This window comes from Odocoileus virginianus, chromosome 7, assembly GCF_023699985.2.
Source record: "Odocoileus virginianus isolate 20LAN1187 ecotype Illinois chromosome 7, Ovbor_1.2, whole genome shotgun sequence".
NCBI lineage: Eukaryota > Metazoa > Chordata > Mammalia > Artiodactyla > Cervidae > Odocoileus > Odocoileus virginianus.
The window spans coordinates 67,456,009-67,480,595 of record NC_069680.1 but is presented as its reverse complement, the minus strand read 5'-3'; the positions used below and the strand labels follow the sequence as shown (position 1 = coordinate 67,480,595).

Sequence of the window (24,587 nt, the reverse complement as noted above, 5' to 3'; positions counted from 1 at the left end):
GGATGCACAACGTTCATTTGTCAGTTAGGACGAGGGAGCTTTTGTCACGCAGCCTGGGGCAGGCAGGTGGGGATGCTTCCTGAGCATAATCAGACCAGGGTTGTCATTTCACAAGAAATGGGGTCACGCTCATGTTAATAGGAGGCATACACATTTCTCACCTATCTGAAGAGGAGCTTGAGAAGGGAATTAATTCTCACAGTGGTGAGGCATGTTTGATTGCTGTTGGTTTAGTGGAAACCAGCCCCAGCCTGGGGTGAGAGCCTCCGTTTCTCCACACCCTTCTCTCCCTGCTCCCCTCCCCCTCACCCCTCCTCAGAGCAGAGCTCAGCCCTCCCTCCACAGAGAAAAGCAGAAAATGGGTAGGGAGGAAGCCACCACAGTTGGGAGATGGAAGAGACAGCAGAATCAGCAAAATACAGGAGTAGGAGGAGGGAGGCGTGATGTGGACGCTCCTACAAAGACTTGGGAGAATCCACATGTCAAGGTCAGGTCAAGGGAATAAAGTTCCACTCTATCCTGCACCCTCGTTGCCCACACCCTTTAGTCCAGAGCGGATCAAGGGGCCTGGTGGGCTACGGTCCATTAGCATTGCAAAGAGTTGGACACAACTGAAGCGACTTAGCACACACACATGCACACAGGGGTGACTTTTTGCTGCCCCTCCTCACCCTGAAGCCACCCAGAGGGAGTTCCCGGGTGTTGGTGGGTGCTTCTGCAGACTATTGGGAATGACACCCCCACTCCCAGACCAAACTGTCCCTCCCCAGAGCCCCTTAGAGACGAGCCATATGAAACAGGAGCAAAAGGGACTGGCCTCGTGGGTTCCAGCTCTAGTCTTCTGCAGGATTAGCAGATCGATGGCAAAGCAATGTTGGAGGGAAGAAACCTTAGGAAAATGTACCTACTCTTCAGCACCCCCACAGGGACAGCCCATGCTGTGCCCCAACCCTGCAGAGGAGGGGGCAGGGAGGTTAGATCTACTTCCAAGGCCTGACCTCCAGTGGCCAGGTCTCCAGTGATCAACTGCCAAACTCACCTGGGCCCTCCTGGTCCATTAATACAAATATAAAAACTCCAGCATAATTCGACTTCCTTTAATATCACCCATCTCAACTCCATGCAGACCAGAAACTCCTGACTCAGGGGCTCCTCCCGCCTTCTTACCCCTCCTCCTCCCCCCCTCCTTTAACAGTTGCTTTCATTTAGTATCGGGAACCTACCCTGCTGAGCGATATGCTCAGCGCTGGAGAGTTTACGTGAACCAGCCACGCTCCCTGCCCTCCTGATGCTCACCGGCCCACAAGAGCTCCCAATACGGGAGCTGGCAGTGACCATGCAGCTGGAAAGTGCTCTGATAGGGGAAAGACAGAGCACTGTAAGTGTCCAGGAGACGGTCAGAGGGTCTTCAGGTGGAGACAGAGAAGGGAGAAGTCTTCCAGGCAGAGGGAGGCATTGGCCAAATCCTGAAGGTCAGCGAAATTGAAAGTTTGGTGTGTCTAGTGGTTAGCATTGGAGGAGGGGAGTCACAGGGGATGGGTGGTGGCCACATCTGATCCAGTCTCCTAAGCCACTCTAAGAAGACTAGAATTTATCCCAAGGGGCAGCAAAGAGCCTTCCAAGGCAGTGGCAGGTCAGATGTGTAACTGGGGAGAGTTCTGGCAGTGGAATAGAGGAGATATTAGAGGGGCCACACAGGCGAGGCCAGATCAGGCCCAAGACTATTACATAGGCGGAGGCAGAGATGGGAGCACAGAGGAAAGGATGGTGAGCAGAGTAGGGACCCTGAGAAGGCAGCACCTCGAGTGTGTGGTCTTGAGCAGCCTTGGGGAATGGTGGAGAAGAGGAGTCAGAGGCCCTTGCTGCCAGTCTCTGAGCACTTGTCAGCCGCTGTGATAAGCCCATATCGTCTATTCATCACCATCTCATTGAATCCTGCAACAGCTTTGTGAAGCAGATATAGCTATTATGCCCATTTTACATCTGTGGAAACTGAGGCTCGGTGAGGTTATCCTCTCTGACTTAACTTAAGTCAAAGGGGCAGAAAGTAGGAGGCCCAGGATGACTCAAGGATTGGGGGGCAACCAGGTGAATGTGAGTGCTATTGCCCTAAGAGGGGCCAGTGGGAGAGGAATGGACTTGGAGAGGCAGCAAGGTGTTGGGGTCTGGTGGGCAGTGGATTGTGCAAGTCTGAGGGTCAAGTGTGCAAGATATGTATGGATTTGGGAGCCTATGTTTAGAGAAAGAAAGCCACAGGCATGGAGGAGGTTTTCCATGGCCTGTGGTCACAGAAGGAGGTCAAGGACAGAGCTCTAGTAACACCGACGTGGGAGCAGTAGGCAGAGCAGGTCTGGGGAGGAAAGGGTTAGCTGCAGGCCACTCTCTACCTTGACTGGAGAAAAAAGAAAGATGACCCGGTCAAATCACCTCATAATCACTAATGTCAGAGCCCCTGGCAAACACACTAATGATATTGGCTAGCAGAAGTGTTCTTATCTATGGAATGCTTTTAGCAAGATGTACCATATCTGTCTAGCACTGCTTATGGTAAACAAACCTGGACCCTATGGATTTATGGGGTAGGGCTCCCTGGGAAATGTGCAAACTGTGTAACTATCAGAGAATAAAGTGGAGATATTGCATGACCAAGATAACTCCCTTTATAGTAAGGGATGGCTTGCATGGGTCACATAGAGACCTCTTCTGATAATCTGAATGAGGCAAAAAAAGAAAAAAAATGGTCTTACAGAGCAGTACTGGTGGTCTTAGAGCTCATGCTTTACTTGTGCCTGACAATTATTTTGATCCTTGCAATTATTGGTGTGCATGCTAAGTCCCTTCAGTCATGTCAGACTTTTTGCGACCCTATAGACTATAGCCCACAAGGCTTCTCTGTCCATGGGATTCTCCAGGCAAGAATACTGGAGAGGGTTGCCATGCCCTCCTCCAGGGCATCTTCCCAACCCAGGGACTGAACCTGTGTGTCTTACATCATCTGATTTGGCAGGCTATCTTTACCACTAGCACAACCTGGGAAGCCCTCGTAATTATTAGTAAAACTTAATACTGGATAAGGGCTCTGATTAGGAAGCTGACTTTTCAGTCTGAGCCACTGTATTTTGTCTCAAGGACAGAAACTTGCTAAACTTGTCCATAATCTTTTGAATTTTCCACCCAGCCCCAGGACTGTGCCAGACTTGAGAAGTGACTCCTTGATCTTGCTGATGAATGAGCATCTTGAGACAGGAGAGGAGTCATGAAAGGCTTTCTATGCCAGGTTAAGGTGATATTTTGTCCAAACAGAGGCAGCAAGATGCTACTGAAGGCCTGAACGTAGGGAAGTGACAAGGTCAGACTCAAACTCTGGAGAGGCCCCTAGGTCAGTGTAGAACCCACCTGGGAGAAGGCAAGCTTGGGAGCAGAGACTCAGGTAGGGGTTCATCCAGGAGAAAAAGCACGGGACCCTGGATAGGTCCTGGCAGTGGGAATGAAGAACAGCTGGTGAATTTAAGACTTGTTTAAGAGTTAGCGTGGACGGGACATGGGAACTGGAAATTTGGCAAGGGGCAGTGAGAAAGGGGGAGCTGAGGTTTCTCACCTGGGTAAGTAGGTGGTTAGCTGGAGATAGCGCTGGGGAGCATGGGGACAAGGAGTCTTGGAGAAGATGAGAGGTCCTGCTGTGGACATTTCAGTCTCTTTGGAAAATCCTCACAGAGTTAGTTGGATAATGCAGTTCTGAAACTCAAGAGCCATGACTGGGCTGGAAATAGAAAGTGGATTCCAGGTGGTGGATGATGCCTTGAGCCAGATGAGATTTCAAAAGAAATGTGGATGGTGAAGAATGAAAAGGCTTAAGCCAAGGAACACCAACGATTAAGGCAAGAATTTGCAAAATGGAGTCCAAAGACTTCATGCATCAGATGACCGGAAGGGTGTGTAAAATGCAGATTCCTGAGCCTGCATGAAAGGCACACAATGTATGGAGGGTAGACTATTCTCTCAATAAATTGTGTCTGTGAATGAAGACCAGGAGAAGAAGAGCTGAAAGGGGAGGAGAAAGGAAAGAACTTCATTGTGTATAGGGACAAGACACAAACATGCCTAAATGCTGATAGAATAAATAGTTCAATAGAGGGAGAGCACGAAGACAAAGCAACAAGGGGCCCTTAAGACAGCAGCAAATGGCGACACTGGTTAAAAAGACGTCTGGAGAATAAAGAGAGGATGGTGGACAATGTCTTAAAATTTAATTGGCATTGCCACTTGACATCTTCTATTTTCTCTGCAGAGCAAGACCTGGGGTTAACTGCCAAGAGAGAGCGAGATGAAGGTGATAGCAGAAGGTTTGTGGAGGGAAAAAAGCAATAGAAGTGAAGCAATACTAAAGATGTCCCTGGTTCTATGGTGAGTATATGTTGGCTCAAAATGTGAGCCAGGTGAGATGATTTTGTCTAGTCAACAGAGCCTAGCCCGAGAAAGTTCTTCTTTCTATAGTCCCCATACTTGAGAGCTTCTAAGGCACATAAAGTATCAGAGCCCATAGTGAACAGACTTTCGCCTCTCCACTTAGCTCCTAGGAGGGACGGGATGAGCGACACCACCCCGACCCCCCAGTCTCAGGAGAGCGACCTGCAGAGGACTTGCTGCTCCGGAGCACAGGAGTAGGGGTGCTGCTTCCGTGCCCAGCCCCTGTCACTCAGAAATGCTTCTGAGCGGCAACTCACAACCTCTGCAGTTCCAGAAAACCACATCGCTGCAAACAGGAGTCATCCCAGCCAAATCCTGATGCACAGAGGATCACGGAAATTAACCTCCAGCCTAAGTCAGACCTCTGTGGGCTGAAAAACTCAGATGGTACAACACTCAACTGCTGGTCCAGAGATGGACAGTTCAGAGGAGGGGCAACTGCTGGCATGTCCTTTCCCTCTCTGTTCACAACTTCCAGATAGAGAGCCCATTTTTCCTTCTTGAGTGTCTAGTACTGCATGGTTAATTTCATCAAAGCCCACAAGGGATCTTGTGTGTGTGCTAAGTCACTTCAGTTGTGTCCAACTCTTTGTGACCCCATGAATTGTAGCCCACCAGACTTTTTTGTCCATGTGTTTCTCCAGGAAAGAGTACTGGAGTGGGTTGCCATGCCTGCCTCCAGGTGATCTTCCCGATGCAGGGTTGAACCCATGCCTCTAATGTCTCCTGCATTGGCAGGCTGGTTCTTTACCACTGTGCCACCTGGGAAGCCGGCAGGGGATTTTGAGGGAATTAAAATCGGTCAAGTGAACATAGAAGCCAATCAGCAGTATCCATGTAGGGGTTCCATGAAGGTCAGAGGTTCCAGTGGGTTCCATGTGGCTGGAGCAGGGCCTTCACTCTGTGCAGCAGTTATTCCCTCCAAGCTCGTGCTCAGAGCATCCTGCTGCTGCTGCCACTGCTGCTGCCAAGTCGCTACAGTCATGTCCGACTCTGTGCAATCCCATACACGGAAACCCACCAGGCTCCCCCGTCCCTGGGATTCTCCAGGCAAGAACACTGGAGTGGGTTGCCGTTTCCTTCTCCCAAGGCATCCGGAGGTGCTGTTTAATGGAAAGGTCTGGCTCCACTCCAACCTCATTCATCACAATCTCTGGGGTACAACCCATTGGTTCCACCGATAACCTCCTAACCTTAGGAGCCCTGGGCCAGGGCCTGACACAGCCATGCAAACCAGAAACACAGAAACATCAGTGTCCAGGCTTGACAGGCTCTGGGATGCAGACTCCCAGCTCTCCCAGACAATGACGAGAGCTCAAGTGCCAATATCTTCATTTGCAGCTGGTTCTGCTGTCTGACCAGCACACCCTCTCCCCGAGGACACAGGAAGCCAGAGCCCTAGAGTGTCCCTGGGGGAGCCCGTGGCGATCCTTCTTCACAGCAGAGGCCAGTGCAGCCATTCAAGGCCCTCCAATGCGTGCCCCGGGCTGCCTAACTCCTCTGTCCCAGTGGGCCGGTGAGACTCCACGGGAAGCACCGCCTTCACGTGCGTTCGGCCAGCTGGTCAGTGGTTTCCAAGCTTCCCTGACCCGCTGCCTCTTGAAGGGGCTTTGTGTCCTTGTTTTGCTCCATTTTATGACTTAATGTCTAGGTTGAGTGGTCAGAGGGCCAGTGCATCCCCCTCACATTCAGATTCTTGGATACACTTCACATTATTAGGGTACTGCCTCATCCCCACTCACAGATAAGGAAACCAAGGCCACCCAGGGCAGGTGTCAGTCCCAAGCCCACCTGGCTTCCTCCTGGGAAAGGCTGAGGTCCGTGTTAGCAGAGATGGTCAAGTGGGGAGAGGCTGGCTTGGGGGCAGTGCAGCCCTCCTCACCACCACCCGGTAACCTGAACACCCTCCCACCCGCCAACTCCTTAGTATCTCTCCATCCACCAGGTCTCCAAGCCAGAAGCCTGGCCTCCTCACTCTCCTCAGTATGGCTCCAGCCTCTCCCCACTGGCCATCTCCACTCCCACCAAACTCAGCCTTTCCCAGGAGGAAGCCGTGTGGCCTTGGATCTGACACCTACCCTGGGTGGCCTCAACTCTGACTAGATAGTCAGCCTGCAGCTCAGACATCCTGGTTGAGTGACCCACCCTGCCACTGTCAAGTAAACTATCAGTCAAGACCCTGAGTTTCAACATAAATCAGCTAAATCCAAAAGGCGAATGTGAGGCTCAGATAGCAGAAGAGTCCACAAGCAGTGTCCTGGCTTCAGGTCTAGCTGGATCCAGAAGCTTGAACCACAACCTCTGGACCTGTGTTTGCTCTTTGGTTCTCTATCTGGTCTGTCTCTGGACTTTGCTTTCCTCTGTGCTAGATTCCCTCTCAGGCATACTCTCTCCACACGTGGGAGTCCAAAAGCTCTGGGTTGACAGTATCACAATCCCAAATTCTGAAAGAGAGAGCTCTCCTCTCCAAAACCCCTCAAGAGTACCAGCACTCAACTAACTTTGCCCTGGACCACTGAGAGTATCTGGGGGAGTCAGATGCACTGATGTGCCAGGCCTGAGTCACAGGCACACTCTAGAATTATCATACCCCATCCACATGGACTCAGACTGAAGATGGAGTGGATTCCCAGGGAAAAGGGTACTCTATTGTCAGAAGGAGATGATTACTGAGCCATCAATATTTTCTACTGTAATGAACTGAACTCCCTGTCTGGATCCAAGGAGAGGAGGTGAGGATCAGAGGCTGTCTAGGTCCAGGCCATACCCAAGGAGAATAAGCCATTCTCCTCCTTATGACTGAAGCAGTTTGGCTAGCACCTACAGAGGGCACTCTCCCCCTCAACAGAAGAGACCCCAAAGGTTTTAGAGGATGGTATTTGGTGGGGAAGAAAACATGGAAAGAGGAGCAAGATGGGAGAGAACGACTCCCCACAGGCTCCTAGGATTAGGCTTCTAATCCTATTAACGATTATGGCAAGAAGGAGCTGAATTTGACAGAACATGGTCACGATCAGAAAGAGCCATGGGTGGCTGTTTTCCGGGGCAAAGGAGAAACGGTGTTGTGAGAAACCAGGTCTTCGGGGAGCAGAGCGCAGATGAAAGGTGAAGAGGAGACTTGGAAGAAGACAGAGAAGTGAGGCTGGGCTACAGGTGTGGCCCCTTCAGAAGGATGAGGACACAGAGCTGTTCAGAGCCCTCACTGGTGCAGAGCAGAACACCACATGTCTCAGGTTTAGCACCTGGCTTTTAATAAACTTCCTTCCTAATTAATAGCAGAGTACAGGTTGGGGAAGGAGACTGCCAGCTAGAAAAAGTCAGGTTAGTGCTCTGACAGTTCAGACTTCGTTCAGGGCCAGTTTGAGCCCATCCTGCACACACATGTTCTCCCCCAGCCCTCAGGAGCCTCCCTCCTCTCAGCTCCTAAGCCCGCCCCATCTCATTTGTCACTCCTGTGGTTCATGAAGGATGATCTTGTCTCCCTGACTACATCTTAGACCAGTTCATGACAATGCATGCATAGGTCAGAATCACCTAGGGCATGGGTTAAACATGCAGGCCCTGGGCCCATCCTTGAAGATTCTGGCCTGGAAGTCTGAGCAGGTCCCGGGCATCTGTGCTCACAAGCTCATGACAGGCTCCCTGGAGTGTCCTGAAGTAGAGCCAACTTGAAGAACCACAGTCAGAAAATCAAGGGTTGCTAAAGCAGAGAGGGAGCTTCTCCTCCATGACATGAAAGCAACCTACTAGAACAACTTTGACCTGAATGTCCAGGACATGCTACTTGGTTTTTTTTTTTTTTTCAATAAAACTTTATTGAAACAGGGCCAAAACCACCTCATTTACATAGTGCCTACGGCTGCTTTCAGGTCTTGGCAGAGTTGAGTCCTTGTGGCAGAAACCATATGGCCCAGAAAGCCAAAAATAGTTATTATCTAGCCCTTTCCGGGGAAAGTTTGCCAGCCCCCAAATTCTGAATTAGAAGGCAATCTCTTAGTTCCAAAAATATATCTCTCGGTCACAGATTTAGAGCCAGAAAGACCTGCTTCTTCCTCTCTTCGTGCAGCGGTCATACCACCTCCACTGTTGGGGACTGTGTCATGGGTGTCTGTGTTCTACATACTCAGAATCCACTGCTTCCTTTTGGAAACAACCTCTTACTTTGGGGAACCCCTTGCCCTGATTAGATGGAATCTTAATGCAATTGTCAGTCAAAACACACTTCGTTTTCATCTTGGTAGCTGAGCCGATCCCATGCTCTCTCCCTGCAATTGGAACCTCGAGCTGAGAAGGGAGGCACTGACAGCCTTTAGATCTCCTTTCATCCTCATCATGGAGCCTAAAGAGGCAGCAGGAGATCCGGTTCCCAGGTCCCCAGGGCTACCCTGCTCTGCCCATCAGAGTTGATTTTTCAACTTTTTCTGTGGTTCTATGGATGGCCCTGACTCCTCCCAATATCCCTTTTACCATAAGTTAAACAGTGTTTAAGTCACATGCTTACACCCCAAAAAGCCCACTTGATGCCAGATGTGGGGGTTGGACTAGGCGATGGGATCTACCTGTTTCACAGATGGTCATCCGGCCTCTAGGGAGGAAAGGGACAGGGGACAAGGCTCTAGACTTTGGTCCTCTGTCCTCACATCTCCTCTTATCACAATGCTACCTACCCCTACAATCAAAGTCAGGAGCATCAGACAATGTCAATCCCAAAATCTTTTTCAGAAATGAATAAATACACAAGGACCGCTCCTCAGACAGCAAGCAATGATGACAAGTCTGTAGAAAGAATGAACCCCAACAAGAACTGTGTGTGTGTGTGTGTGTCGTGTAATATCAGGAATTAAAAAACGTCAAGAAACCAAGTGGGAGGAACATGAAATGTGAGTGAGATGAAAGACATATTTCTGCGCAGGTAATAATGACGCTAATGAGTCTCCTCTCCAAAGTCCTGCGTCATAAAGTACAAACGCAGGGAAGGGATTGGGGAGGGGAGTGGAGACTGCGGGGGGAGGCTTTCATGTGCAAGAGAGATTAGCAGGTGGGTGGAAGAGGAAAAGACGAGAGCAGAAAGAACTGTCCATGCCGGGCTGTGGGTCCCACAGCCATCACTGGCCTCCCAGGAGGTGCCTGGTGGTCATGGAGGCAGCTGGCAGACCCCAGAGCAGTGGAGTCCCACCACCCTGTAGTTGATGACCCGGGCCCACCCCAGCCCACTTGGACAGAGGCAATGTAAGTGCCTTCCAGCTGGCCAAGTCCCTCTGCCGACTGTGGTCACCTAAGTGGGAGCTCGTGTTGGCATTTCCTGGGCATTGCTGAGGTCCCCCAGCTGGCCAGGAGCAATTATGCGGAGGGAGACATGGCATGGGCTTTAAAGGCAGATGGGGCATGCCTACCAGCTCAGGCTGTCATCCCCTGGTGTGGGACTCTGAGCAGGTGACAATATGCTCCAGCGTCTTCAGCATCACTGGGAGGTTCAACGAGACAGCACACATAAGCCTCTCAGTCCAGCCACAAGGAAGATGTTCACCAACCATCAGTGCCCTTTCCCCCACCCACCCTGCTGACAGACAGGGAGAAACCCAGTCAACAGCTGCCACCAGTGTTCTTTGGTGCCCCTCATCTCATGTGACGTTCACAGAAGCTGGAACTGTGGAGAAGCCTGAGCTGCTCATCACATTGGACAGAAAAAGATGCAGCAGCAGACTGGTGGGGAAGAAAGACATCTACCTCTGTCCATTGCCTCCCTGAACAAATGGTAAGGCAAGACCCAGTGTACGGCACATCCAGGTGGAGCCAGCCCAGAGCCCAGGTTGCAACAACCTGGACTAGGTGCATTTCCATGACAACCCTGTCCTTCCACAGTCATTGTCATCTCCCTCCCACTTGTGGAAGCCCTCAAAATGCCCAGGCCGAGCACCCATTGCCCTCCAGCGGCCAGCTCTCCCAGGTGGGGCAAAAGGAAGATCTGTGGCTCTTCAGACATGGCTGAGCTCCATGGGGACAGGCAAATGGCCACAAGAGGCAGAGCCAGAAACTTCTGCTGTGTTTGCATCATCAGGCCAACATGCTGGGGAAATAGCAATAGTGATAGCAAGGCATAAACGGCCCTTACTGTGAATCAGGGACTCCACTATGCTAACTCATTTAACTGCCGGAAAATTTTATAAGATAGACATTACTATTATCTCCACTTTACATAAAAATAATCTGAGGCACAGAGAGGCTAAGCAACTTGTCCATGGTCGCATAAGTGGTGAAGGTAGGATTCAAATCCAGGTCACCTAGTTCTAAAGTCTGTGCTGCTAACCACAAAATGAAGAATCTGTCTGCCAATGCAGGAGACTCAGGTTCGATGCCTGGCTCAGGAAGATCCCCAGGAGAAGGAAATGGCAACCCACTCCAGTATTCTTGCCTGGGAAATCCCATGGACAGAGGAGCCTGGTGGCCTACAGTCCATGGGGTCACAAAGAATGGGACACGACTGAGCTACCAAACAAAAAACAAACAGAGCAACAGAGAGGTTAAGCGCCTTGTCCGTGGTCACACAGCTAGAAAGTGGTGAAGGTGGGCTTCAAACCCAGGTCGTCTAGTTCTCAAGTCCATGTCTAGTTCTCAACCCCAAAGGACTTCATGGTATTAAATAAGCCCATCAGAGAAAGGGGCTGGTGAGAGGAAGGCTGGGAGGTAGGGATCAGTAAGTCCCACCTGAAAGGAAGCAGAGGGTGAAGTTAGAGGATTATTCTGTTTGCCGTCCTAGATGTCACTCAGAAGAGGCAGGTCAGGGACTGGGGCTGCAGAAGATAACAAGAGTCCTGGACCTTCTGTGACATCTCAGGGTTGTTCTTTGCATGGTCTGCTAACTGTTCACCTGTAGTGATCGGCAACCATGCAGTTAAACTACAAAAGCCTATGTCTTGTCAAGGAAGGAAGCTGCGTGGCCAGGCATGGTGGAGCAGCTGTCGGGGATGAAACGGGCGTCCATACCCCACAGGAGCCAGGGCAGGATGGGCTGGGGCACCAGGCAGGCCTCAGAAAAAGGGCAGGAGAACCAAGCCTGTTCTCGTATCAGGATCCCAACTGTACTTAAATAATTTTTTTGTATAATTATTGGTTTAATGTCATCCAGTCGGCTCTAAGTGAGAAAGTGAGCAAATGTATGTCCATCTTGTTAAACTCATGTCCTAGGGTCCTTGTTTCAGAGCCTGGTGCATAGTAGGTACTCAATAAATACTTATTAAATGAATGAGCAAAGAGAATAAGTATAAGCCAGTGTTTCTCAGCCTCAACACTACTGACATTTGGGGTTGGATATGGTAGCTGTCCGGACTTCCTGGTGGCTCAGACAGTAAAGAATCCTCTGCAATGCAGGAGACAGGCTTTGATCCCTGGGTTAAGAACCCCTGGAGAAGGGACTGGTTACCCACTCCAGTATTCTTGCCTGGAGAATTCCTTAGACAGAGGAACCTGGCAGGCTGCAGTCCATGGGATCGAAAAGAGTCGGACATGACTGAGCGACTAACACACTAGGGGCCTGTCCTGTGCATTCTAGAATGCTTAGCAGTGTCCACGGCCTCAAACCACTGCACGCCGGTAGTACCTGCTCCAGACATAACAACTAAAAATGCCTTCAGACACTGCCAATGTCTCCTGAGGAAACAGATGGCCCCCAGTTGAGAACCACTAGTATAAGCCAATATCCCTGGCGAGTGTCATTAATTGAACAAAGGAAGTCGAATTGAATCTACTCATTCAATGGGCAGGAGGGGAGCTGAGTACCAGGAGCCAGAAAGGGGCTGAGAGGAGGAGGCAAGAAGTCAGGGCCACACACAGAACACCCAGATGATTATCAAGACCGGAGCACAGTCTGCCTTTTCAGTTGTGAGACGTGGGGGGTAAGTTGCACCTATTTGAACACACAGCATCGGGTCAGGTGGGGATAAGAACGGTGGTCAGAAAGAGAGAGACAGACTGAAGCCAGATATTGGAGTGAGGACAGAAAACAGTCCCTGGCTTGGGCCTGAGTACAGATCGGACACAAGAAGGCTCTGTGCGGTTCCTGACATGGGGACTTTTGACAGGGGGCCTTGCTACAGAGACCCTCTCTTGTCTGCACTTTGAAGCTTGCCCTATGAGACATGGCCTCACACCCAGGAGGCCTGTGGATCGAGGTGGTCTCGGCAGACCTCCTCGGAGGGATTAGCCGGTGACATTACAGCTACATGATGGCCTCGTTATTATTACACACACACTCTCCCTGTCTAAGCTTCTGCACCCTGATTTGTTTATTTCTGAAAACTGTTTCCAGCAAGACACCAAGCTGGGCTATGAGAGATAGCACTGACTCAGCCATTTCCCCATCCTCAGCATAAAAGGGTCTAAAAAGAATAATTTAAGCTCCTCTGGAGTGAGATCATTTAATGAATCTTCTTGATGCTAAGAGGTTTTATATGCCTTTTTAAAAACCCTTCCCCAAGCACAGGGCTATGATATTACCTTGGAGAGTGGAGAGATGAAGTGATACACGTATGCACAGCACACGGGGAGGAAGGAGGTGGTTTCCTTGGCAACAGCATCCATGTTCTGGCTTCCCTTGGCTAAATTGGAATATATTGAAATATCTGCTTTGGGCACCTCTCCTGCGAAGGGAAATGAGTGGTTTTCTATTCAGGCACTCTCAAAACCGTTGGCCTGCAGCTGGGGAGCCATGTTCTGTGAGTCTGACACATTTGATGGGGGCAAGGCAGTTAGCAAGCTGGCAAACGTCCTCAGCCTTCGTTTGTGAACCAAACCATCCTTTCCAGAGGCAAAGGAAATGAAAGCAGCAAACGCATGAGGCTCAACTGGCCCAACACACAGGACTCCATCACGCATCGTCTTTGTGAGTCCGCTATTTTACTGCTTTCCAAACGTGCCCAGCTCAAGAGATCAGGCTCTGAAAGTCCGCACACAATGTGCTTAAAATGAGAGTGGCTCTAAGAAAAAATAGAGACCTACCCAAAAATGTCCTCAACTGATCTGCTCAAATCTTTGGCAATAGAGAGGCAACTATGGATCAAAAGCATGGTGCCTGACACACAGTAGGATGCCAACATCCACATTTGTGGACTTGGAGTCAGGTAGAGCTGGGTTTTTCCTCCTGGTTTCACCATTCATATTCCACTTGACTTCATACAAATACCATAACCCTGTGGCCTCAGTCTCCTCATCTGTAAAGTGGGGATAGAATTTCTGGGAAGATTATATGTAGTGACCTATCAAATGCCTGGCACAGAAGAGGCATTCAGTCGTGTTTCTTCTCATCATGGAGAAACAAGTAGCCTCTTGTTTCTTTAGGATAGAGAAATTTACCAAAAAAGGGAGAGAGAGAGAACAGTGTCTTAGAGACTAGGAATAACTGCACCAAGGGAAAACTGCTTCTTTCTATTTGTATATCTTTGTTCCTAGGGTGCTTTTGCAGAGCTGAAATGACCCAAGCTTGGAAGGATCTGGATAAGCAGGATAGAAGAACCAACTCGAACCTAACTAGAGAACCAGCTACAAGCCTGAGAGGAAGAGAATGGGCCAAAGGCACTACAAGATGCTGAGGTCCAGGCAGGCCCACGGTGGGGAACACTGCAGAAGCCAGTGGTGGCTGCCAGCCAGAGCATCAGGCATCAGCAGGGCCCAGGGAGTGGGTGGAGGGGGGCTAAAAGAAGAAAGGAGGACTGGTCTGTGTGTCAGGGACGCAACCCTTAGAAACAGGCTCTCTACTTCAAGACCTTCACAGAAGATTATTTTCTGCTCTAATATCTCATACCCCTTATTGCTAGGAAGGTCCTTCTGGAGCCTCAGTTAAAATCATGCTTCCATTTAAACTTACATATCAGGACCAAAGATTTCCCATTAGAAGCACAGAGTTTGGTCCTGATTCCTAGACTGATGCTCTTTCTAGAGAGCTTTCTGAAAAAAAAAAAAAAAAAAACTGCATTCTGATACATACTGTGTGACCTTGGGCAAAACGTTTATAAGCCTGTACTTGAAGTGTATGGAATGACCAGCTCTTCCTAAAGTCACAGGACTGCTGTGAAGTTACAATTACCAGGTAGACAGTGTTGCGAGTGCAAATATACCATTTGCGCCTTTATACCTCCTGCTTGTATGTCTTCTGGCCATCTGTGAAACAAGGGTTTGCTACTTAGCTAAAGAATGTACAAGTAGGGGATCCCCCCCCCAGGGAAAGGTGAAAGGGAATTGAAAATGCAATAATTTAGAAGTTCCTCTAAGAAAAATTAACTACTACAAGTCATTTATAAATTTCTGAAAAAGAACATCAGTAAAAGGGATAGCTGCACTGCAGATATTAAATTAAGTTCTAAAGCTACAATAATTAAAACAGTGTGGTTCCAGCAAAGAAATTGGCAGACAGAGCAATGAAATAGACTCAATAGATTTGAAATTTTAATATACTTTTAAGACAGAATTCCATAGATGGTCAAGGATAGGGTGTCAGGGGGCAATAAGGGGCCTCAAAGTCTGAACAGAGCAAAAGGGACATACCTGAGAATGGAATGTGCCCCAGTGGGGGTGTTGGAGCCCAAAAGGGATGAGGAGAGCATCTGAGCAGTCGGGGACAGCCCAGAAGGGGATATCACAGCCTGAGTAGCGTAAGGAAACAGCCATGCATAGAGGTGGGCCAGCACATAGTGCTGGAGCTTCAACAAGATAAGAAAGGAATCTGCACTGAGAGGCAGGGGGAAGGGTATGCTAGGCAGTGACAGCGATGGGAAATTAATTAAATACAAAGTATGGATCAAACAGTGAAATATATTAAGATGATGGAATGGGAACCAATTTTCTCATGACATAGAAGACAGTTACAACAGTGGAAAGACAGAAAGCTAGAATGCACCCATGGAGCATGGTTGGAATTGGAGACATTAAAGTCATGGTTTTATGAACATATATGTTTTTAACATATAAAGATATAATAAATGCAGATGTAAATGTGTGAATACATGCTTATATTGCACATGTATGAAGGAAAACTGGAAGAAGTAACACCACAAAGTTCATGAGCACACCTAGGATCCAGATTTTGACTTCTAAAAACTATTCTCTACTAAAAGGGGCCATGGTTCCTTAGGGAACTGGCTGATTCCAGGGCCAAAGAGGAACATCTTGGTTCACCAAAAAATAAGGAAGCACTCAAAAAATGATGGTGACAAAATCAAAAAGACATGGAAGCTCACTTGAAGGGACACCTGCTAGTGAAACTGAGGACAACTGAAGTACCAGAATAAATAATGACATTAATGGATTATAGTACATTGCATAATATAAATCTATGAGTTTATATGATAAAAATATACAAATGAATAAATTGAAAGTTTGAACCTCAATAAGATATTTACATAGTATCAAAGTATCTCCCTGTAAAATATGTATTAATTTCCAACGGGAGAGGCAATTTTTCAGTGGGGAGAGCTGGCAGACAACACCTTAATCAAGTGATCAAAGCTTCACTCTGTGATGAGACCAATCCAGATCATGTGTGAGCTGATGGGATGCAATGAGGAGAACTCAGCATCATTTTTGATGTCCTGCCCATTATGGGCGTGTGTGTGTGTGTGTGTGTGTGTGTTCAGTTATCCAGTCGTGTGTGTGTGTGTGTGTGTGTGTGTTCAGTTATCCAGTCGTGTGTGTGTGTGTGTGTGTGTGTGTGTGTGTGTGTGTGTTCAGTTACCCAGTCGTGTCTGATTCCTTTCGACCTACGGACTGTAGCCCGTCTGGCTCCTCTGTCCACGGGATTTTCCCAGCAAGAATACTGGAGTGGGTTGCCATTTTCTCCTCCAGGGGGCCTTTCTGACTCAGGGATGGAACCCCAATCTACTGCGTCTCCTGCACTGCAGGCAAATTCTTTAACACAGAGACGCTAGGGTAGCCTGCCCAACATGGATAAGATGAAGCAAACAAGAGGAAACATGAAAAAACACACTTGGATGGGCATTCAACAAAACAACTGGTCTATGTTCTTTCTTGGAGTGTCAAGGTCATGAAAGCCTGAGGAACCATTCCAGACTGGGGACAGTAAAGAAACACAACTAAGTGCAGTGCATGCTTCTGAACCAGGTCCTTCTGCTGCAAATGACATGGCTGGAACAATCAGCAAAAGTTGAGTGGTGTCTGAAGAATAGCTGGTACCCATATTTCAGTACAAGGTCAGCTTCCTGATTTTGATGGTTGTATTGTGGTCATGTACGAGAAGGTCCTTGTTGATAGGAAATACACACTAAAGTCCCCAAGGATGATGGGCATCAGGTCAACAACTTACCCTCAAGTGAGTCTGGATCAAAAAGTCTTTGTACTATACTTGCATTTTTTTTTATATGCTTGAGATTACTTCAAAATAAAAGTAAAAAGCAAAAAACTACATAAAAATGTAAGAGACAAACTGGAAAAATGCAAATCACATGATAGAAAAATAGTTATATCCTCAACATATAAATAATGCTTCAAATTGTATTAGAAAAAAACATGAATGCCCAGATGGGGAAAAAAATGAGAAAAAATGAACAAATAATGCCAAGAAATAAATGTTCAGTAAATGTGAAAAAGTTTACCTTCTCTGGAAAAGAAATGAAAATGAGACACTATAATTTTGGGCCCTTCAATTTGCAAAATATATTTTTAAATAATAATATCTCATCTTGGCAAGAGTGTGAGAAAACAGGTACTTTGATTTACAGCTGGTGGGAGTATAAATTCACACAATTGCAGAGGACAGTTTAGCGATTTGTATCAAACGCCTTAAAATTTTGCAAAGCCATTGCCCCAGTAAATCTATTTCTGGTAAAGTCTCCTTAGGAGATAGTCACAAATGTTCGCAAATATTTATTACAGAGTTGCTTGTAAAGAGAAACAACTTAATTAAAGGATCAGATAGATTTACCACAATATATCCAAACAATAGAATACTATGACAACCATTAAAAATTATTCAATCAAATATTATTTAATGACAGCTGTGCATATAAATGTAGCTGTATTAGCATTAATATTCAAATTCTGGTGACTCTGAGCTCCCACCTGCGTAACTTCAAAGTGTTATCACCTCCTTCCACAAACCTCCCCCCATTGTTGCTGGGACACGCTGCAGGTGCCTCACGTGCCCTCGGAAGAAAGCCTGACCCGCTCCCCTGGGAGGACCGTGGGCAAATCAAAGAGGCTACGTGCACATAGGGCCCTCTACCTGGCTTGATGGGGACTGCCTGCTTCGGGAACTGCTCCCTGATGCCATGCAACTCGGCCATTCAGTTCTAGCACCAAAATGATTCTGCTGGACCTAACCCCAAAGCCAGCCTCCCTGAGCTCTCATTCTCTCCACAACTTTTACCAACGCGTCTCAGTCAGCTTCTGCCCCATCCCCTCTCCCATCGGGGCCAAACTCCAATTCTTCAGACCAGACAGGGGTCTCCCTTCTTGTTCCACCCAAGTGCCACCCTTCAAAAAAAAAAATCTCCTCCACACAGCTGCAGAAAAGTAAATCCCCTTCTGCGTAGATAACTTCTGGGGGTGAGAGAGGCCATGAGATTTTCCAGCTTCCACTCTGAGGAATAGACTTGTGAGTCACAAGGTGTGAGCATCTCTTGACTTTTCCATATAATTGCTTTCCATAACCATGGGCCAATTTGCCCTCCCACCACCCTCTGCCCCCAGCAATGTGTAAGTAACAAGACCAGAATCTGTTTAGAAGGTTCAAAATGAGGACTGTCTCTGTGGCTTCCTTGGGCACATCTTCCTTGGCTGCTAGAGTTGTTCTTAGGAACAAAAAGTGATCAAATGGCACCCCTTGCTTAAAAACACAAATGGCAATCACTCCCATCTCGTCTTCAGATGTTCTTGGTCCTCTCTGGGCAATCTGAGCTGTGTTCTTGGTGGTTCTGGATCAGAGAAGCATCTCTGAAGCACCCTGGCAGGATCCCTGGGGTGAGCCAGTCCCTGCCCCTCCTCACCAGGTGGCCCTGGGCCGGTCACTTCCCCCTGGGGAGTGAGGCAAGGGGATCCGGCTGGACAGTCTCTGAAGCTCCTTTCATCTTCAAGCTGCATAAATAAATCTTCTTCTGCCTTTGCACCTGGCTGACAATGTCAGCCACAAATGAGGTAACTTTGGGGGGCCACATCTTGGCTCCTGACCAGTGCCCTCAGCCCAGTACATCATGCAGGTTATGCAGTAGGAAGAGACGGTGATTTCCCAGGGTCACCTCTGTGTCCTGCCTTGGTCCAGGGACGAAAGATGCTTGGGACCCCCATAGCCTCATCTCTCTACCCTGGTTCCCTGAGGTGCCTCCTGCCAGGAGCCCTTCCATAGGAGTTCCAAATGAGAATCTCTGTGCCCTCTCTTTATCTTAATTTTCTTCCTTACTGTGTTAACGAATAGAGTCATCAGACCTGAGTCCTGGCTGTCTTTTGGGCCTGTGTGACCATGACATGATCACTTAAACACTGAGCTTCAGTTTCCTCATGTATAAAATGATGGCTACAACACCTAGCCTGCAGATCTACTGTGAGGTCATGATCTCACAGATGAGATCACATCCCTGCAGCACTTAGCATAGTGCCTGGCTTACAGGACATGCCCAGTCAATAAAGATAAATACTATTAAACCAGGGCTCCCTGTGGACAGTGTGGACCCCACCACGGCAAGGTTAGCCTGAGCTGGGAGAATTTAGCTCCTCCCAATTTGTTCCTGTTTACAGAGAAGGGCTTTTGGGAAAACCCAGCCTTCTGCTCAGCACTCAAGCAAATGGAAAATGATCTCAGCCTGTCCTTGACAGGAGGACACATCGGCCCAGAGAGGCAGCGGCAAGGACCGAGGGGCGAGGCCCACCTAGGGAGACAGAGGCTCAGGCAGAAGCATCCGCACCCACGTGCATGTCCAAAGAGGCTACACTCTGGCGCCTCTCATGAAGGCTTTGGTGTTCCATTTAACTAGATTTGATGGAAGGGTTTTTTCCTCAGAAATCCTCCTTGGACACTGTACGTCCTTCTCCTTGGACACTGACCACAGTCTGCATGCACAGATATGGGCACCCCTGGTGGGCCCTCACCCCCAGCAATGGAATCACCCTAGTGCAAGGACTGAGCTGAAATCATCCCTGGATTTCCATGAGACTAGTCCAGAGGCTTACACATGAGCACACTCAACAAGCAGGCTTTCCAGGTGGCCCAAGGGGTAAAGAAGCCATCTGTGATTACAGAAGCCCCTGGAGACACAGATTTGACCCTTGGGTCAGGAAGATACCCTGGAGGAGGAAATGGCAACCCCCTCCAGTATTCTGATCTGGGAAATCCCATAGACAGAGGAACCTGGAGGGCTACAGTTCACGGAGTCGCAAAGAGTCAGGCATGACTGAGCACGCACGCAAGCACACTCAACAAACACATGTGTCTATCAAAAATCTTCAAGTATTGGGACTTCCCCGGTGGTCCAAGAGTTAAGAATCCACCTTGCAATGCAGGGAAGCAAATTCAATCCCTGACTGGGGTACTTAGAGCCCATGTGTGGAGGAGCAACTCAGCCCTTGCCCCAAAACTACTGAGTCTTCACACTCCAGAGCCTGCACACCACAACTAGAGAGCTTGTGCGCCAGAACAAAAGACCCCAGATGAGGCAACGAAAACCTGATGTAGTCAAATACATAAATGAATATCTTTAAAAAATAAAAAACAGAATCTTCAAGTATTGCTTGAATACCTACTTACCACGGTCCAGGGGCTTGGTAGGTACTGAGCAAATAGATGTGACCATGCTTGGCTCTGACCTCAGGGACCTCATAATCCCGTGGGGAAGGGAGGACATGGTCAACTATGAGAGCAGCCAAAGCAAGAGGATCCGAGGCAGAAACAGAGGAACGGCACGGAGGCAAGAGGGTGCTTTATGGGCGCAGTGTGATGAGTTGGCTGGAGCAGCTGCAGCTTTGACTGCAGGGAGAGGCTTAATATGATAAGGCTGGAGATACAGGCTGGGCCTGCGGGTCACCAAAAACAAGGGACTTTTTGAGGCAATAGGAAGCCATGGAAATCATCAATACAATGAATCTATGTTTTAGCACCATTATTCAGGGGCAGCATGGAGAATAATTTGAAAGTTAAATGCATGAATAAACAACAAGATCCTACTGTATAGCACAGGAAACTTTATGTAATACCCTATGATAAACTATAATGGAAAATAATATGAACAAAAAAATATATATGTATAACCGAATCACTTTGCTATACAGCAGAAATTAACACAACATTGTAAATCAATTATATGTCAATAAATTTATAAATTAAATATATAAGATAAGAAAGTGATAAAACTCAATACAATGATTAGAAGTTAAAGCTGAAGGAAAATTTCCAAAACAAGATCAAAAATACAAAGGGAAAAGAAGGAAAAAAGACAAAGCTAGAAGACCAACCCAGGAAGTCGAATATATAAAATTATAAGAGTTCCCAGAAAGACAGAACCAAAGAAACAGAGGTAAGGAAGTCATCCAAGAAATAATTTGGGAAAATTTCCCAGAAATAGAGGGCATGAGTTTGTAAACTAAAAGTTCCATTAACTGCTCAACACGATGGATAAAAATAGACCTTCAGCATAGTCTGAAGGTCAACTTTTTAGACTTCTGGCAACAAGAAGGGCCCACAAGCTTTCTCAAGGTTTTACAAGAGAAAGAAAAAAAAAGAAAGTAACACACTCAGAATTGAGGAGCAGAATGACACTGACTTCTTTACATCACTGGAAACCATAACATAATGGTGAAATGTTCACATTTAAGAAAAAAAGGAGCTTCAGGCTTCCTTGGTGGCTCAGTGGTAAAGAATCCATCTGCCAGTGTAGGAGACACGTGTTCGGTCCTTGGTCCGGGGAGATCCCAACATTCCGCAGAGCAACTAAGCCCGTGAGCCACAGGTATTGAGCCTGTGCCCTAGAGCCCATGTGCAGCAACTACTGAAGCCTGCATGCCCCAGAACCCACGCTCTGCAACAAAAGAAGCCACGCCAGGAGAAGCTGGCGCACCACAACTAGAGACTAGACCTTGCTCGTCGCAATTAGAGAAAAGCCAGCACAGCGACAAGACTCAGCCAGCACAGCCAAAAATAAATAAAATTTTAAAAAAGAAAAAAATGAACCAACTCTGAATATCCAACAAGTGTGATTTTCAGAAAGGCAAAACTTTTGCCTCTTCCGGATTTTTTCTTAAAAGCTATTGAGGGTGTGCTCTGACAACACAAAGTTGTAAACTAAAATAGAGGGATACCGAAAATGTAGGCGACGGACACAGGAGAAACAGGAAATGTATCTCCAGGATGATGATAAAGGAAGGCCCCAGGATGAGGCAGTGGCCAGACACAGGGCGCTGCCAGTTATGAAGGCACCAGTCAGAGTCTTGGTGACATGATCCCAGGATGATGACATTGATAGCGTGTGTGATGCATGTGAAAGCCTGGGAGAAAGCACAAGGAGCAAAGACTCTGGAGTTAGGTTAGTGATCCTCAGATAGATAGGCAAGCAGGCAAAGAACAAGATAGTCATTAGCTCTAGGTAAAACAGAAAGTTGTGATGAAAGGAAAAGTAAAGTATACTACATGGAAATAGTTGTCTTCTTAAATGAGTTGTCTTCTTACATGACCCTGTCAAAATGTAAAAATGGCAACAGTTCTCTTGTTCAAATGTATACATCTGAGTCCTCCTCCCCTCTGTCCAGCTTCCCCAAAGTGCCCGGAATGGACAAAGCTAACTTCAGATATCACCCTCTGTTCCTTTCCAAGTAGGCAGTTTCCCTTCCAGGAACAGGAGTTATTTGGCCCCAGTTGGGGGAAAGAGAAAACAAGAAGATAAATTTAAAAAGAGACCTGTAAGATTGAAAGAGAGAAACCTGGTAATTAGTGCTTCAGACAGATAATAAATTCTGAATCTCACAAATAAAGCTTTACGAGTTGAGTGTGTATAATTGATACCCCAGCCTGGAGAGTCTATCAGATTGCCTTAATCCCACTTTTTGTCTTATGCATTTTAAATTATGCAGCTCTTTTGAAAACCAGAAATACTGCCTTTGTACAATCAGACAGCTCACTCCACAGGGTGCCAATTTAGGATCTCCACAGTGGGTTTGGCCAGAGACGCTTGCCTTGAAGTCTGGAGATGTGTATCCAGTCAGACCACGGCAATCAGTGTCGGGGTTCAAGCCTGCTCCGTTCTGTCTGCATCTGCTGCCCACAGACCTCTCCAGCCCGGCGACTCTGCGGGGAGACAGCCATCTGCGGGTCAGCAGGAAGAAGCAGAACAGTGCCAGCACTAGGCAGGTGAAAGGCTCAGAATTCTCAAGCTACTTGGCTACCCCACTAGAATCATGTCCAGCTCCAGCTACCCTTGTGGAGCAGGGAGCAGGTGCTGGACACTCCTCAGGTCCAGATGTTTCTCACTGCAGAATGGGTACAGGACTTGGCATTCTCCATTCGTCATCCCATTTGATCCTCATTACAGCCCTGTATAGTAGGTGATACTATTAGACCCATTTCACAGATGAAGAAACTGAGGTTCAAAGAAGCACTGTGCTTTGCCTAAGACTATACAACTAAGAGACAGTAGAACTGGGATTGGAATACAAGTCCACCTGACTCCAAGAGCCACTGTATTATGCTACTCTTGAGGACTTCCTCTGGGCCAGACCCAGGGCTGGGCCTTAGAGATTTAAAGAGAATTAAGATGAGGTCATATCTTTTTTGCCTTCTCATACTGTTCATCACTATGACCAAAGCTAGTAGAGGTAATGGAATTCCAGTTGAGCTATTTCAAATCCTGAGAAGATGATGCTGTGAAAGTGCTGCACTCAATATGTTAGCAAATTTGGAAAACTCAGCAGTGGCCACAGTACTGAAAAGGGTCAGTTTTTATTCCAATCCCAAAGAAGGGCAATGCTGGAGAATATTCAAACTACTATACAATTGTGCTCATCTCACATGCTAGCAAAGTAATGCTTAAAATTCTCAAAGCCACGCTTCAACAGTACGTGAAAGGTGAACTTCCAGATGTTCAAGGTAGATTTAGAAAAGGTAGAGGAGCCAGAGATCAAATTGCCAACATCCACTGGATCATCGAAAAAGCAAGAGAGTTCCAGAGAAACGTCTACTTCTGCTTTATTGACTATGCCAAAGCCTTTGACTGTGTGGATCACAACAAACTGTGGAAAATTCATCAAGAGAAGGGTATTCCAGACAACCTTACCTGCCTCCTGAGAAATCTGTATGCAGGTCAAGAAGCAACAGTTAGAACTTGACTTGGAATAATGGACTGGTTCCAAATCAGGAAAGGAGTAGGTCAAGGTTGTATATTGTCACCCTGCTTATTTAACTATATGCAGAGTATATAAAAATGCTACGCTGGACGAATCAGAGCTGGAATCAAGATTGCCAGGAGAAATATCAATAACCTCAGATACACAGATGACACCTCCCTTATGGCAGAAAGTGAAGAAGAACCAAAGAGCCCCTTGATGAAAGTGAAAGTGGAGAGTGAAAAAGTTGGCTTAAAATTCAACATTCAGAAAACTAAGGTCATGGCATCTGGTCCCATCACTTCACGGCAAATAGATGGAGAAAAAATGGAATTATTGTGAAACTTTATTTTGGGGAGGGCTCCAAAATCATTGCAGATGGTGATTGCAGCCATGAAATTAAAAGATGCTTGCTTCTTGAAAGAAAAGCTATGACCAACCTAGACAACATATTAAAAAGTAGAGACATTACTTTGCCAACAAATGTCCATCTAGTCAAAGCTGTGGTTTTTCCAGTGGTCATGTATGAATGTGAGAGTTGGACTGTAAAGAAAGTTAAGTGCCAAAGAATTGATGCTTTTGAACTGTGGTGTTGGAGAAGACTCTTAAGAGTCCCTTGGACCTCAAGAAGATCAAACCAGTCAATCCTAAAGGAAATCAGTCCTGAATATTCATTGGATGCTGAAGCTGAAACTCCAATACTTTGGCCACCTGATGCGAAGAGCTGACTCATTTGAAAAGACCCTGATGCTGGGAAAGATTGAAGGCAGGAGGAGAAGGGGACGACAGAGGATGAGATGGTTGGATGACATTAT

General features: G+C 47.4%; 1 long non-coding RNA gene across 2 annotated transcripts in view; it reads right to left on the bottom strand.

Annotated features, from left to right (window-relative positions):
- LOC139035929 (uncharacterized) overlaps positions 1–24,587 on the bottom strand; it is a 145,767-nt gene that overhangs the window by 21,749 nt on the left and 99,431 nt on the right. The window lies entirely within an intron of this gene.